The sequence below is a fragment of the Galeopterus variegatus genome, unplaced genomic scaffold (assembly GCF_000696425.1).
Source record: "Galeopterus variegatus unplaced genomic scaffold, G_variegatus-3.0.2 Scaffold134495, whole genome shotgun sequence".
Lineage (NCBI taxonomy): Eukaryota > Metazoa > Chordata > Mammalia > Dermoptera > Cynocephalidae > Galeopterus > Galeopterus variegatus.
The window spans coordinates 1-623 of record NW_007860606.1 but is presented as its reverse complement, the minus strand read 5'-3'; the positions used below and the strand labels follow the sequence as shown (position 1 = coordinate 623).

At 28.6% G+C, this 623-nt stretch overlaps 1 pseudogene; it reads right to left on the bottom strand.

Annotated features, from left to right (window-relative positions):
* Positions 1–330: 330 nt before the first annotated feature.
* LOC103584834 lies at positions 331–462 on the bottom strand (annotated as a pseudogene).
* Positions 463–623: the final 161 nt, after the last annotated feature.

The following is a 623-nucleotide window of genomic DNA, read 5'->3' as shown; positions in this document are numbered from 1 at the left end:
GATACAACAGACTGAATGCTGAAATAGATATGAGAATCCAGCTGTCCTAAATATATTAAGCAAGACATTAAAAGAACTTTGCAAAAATCTCATTAACACAAACTAAAGTAAAAGTCTATGTTTTAGCAAGTGATTAGAGTACAACTATATTCTCTGTACCTCTAATCTTAGGTATTCTATTTTTTTTTTAAATGTATCATATACTTGTCAGGAGGAATAAATTTCACATAACATTCTATGTAAAATTTCTTAAAGATACTCAGTTACAACAGGATTATCAAAGAAATAAAATCATTAAGAACCCCCCCACACACATACTCACCCAAGTTTTAATATAAAAATGAACTGAACAATGTGAACTGCTTTTAGGAGATCATATGATTCAAAAAGTCCCACAGCCTTAAAAAATTTAGTAAAACATAGTAATACAATGTATTTTGTTAATCTGAAAAATAAAAGAAGTAAGTTTTAGTATCATTGAAACCACAAGAAAGTCAGTAGTCTGTTTTTTTCTTATTATATAAGTACTACAGGTCATTACAGAAAGCACAGAAATACACAGTCAAAAATGAAACAAAAGAAAAAAACTCCAAACAACTCGCCATCCATGTAATAAATACTCT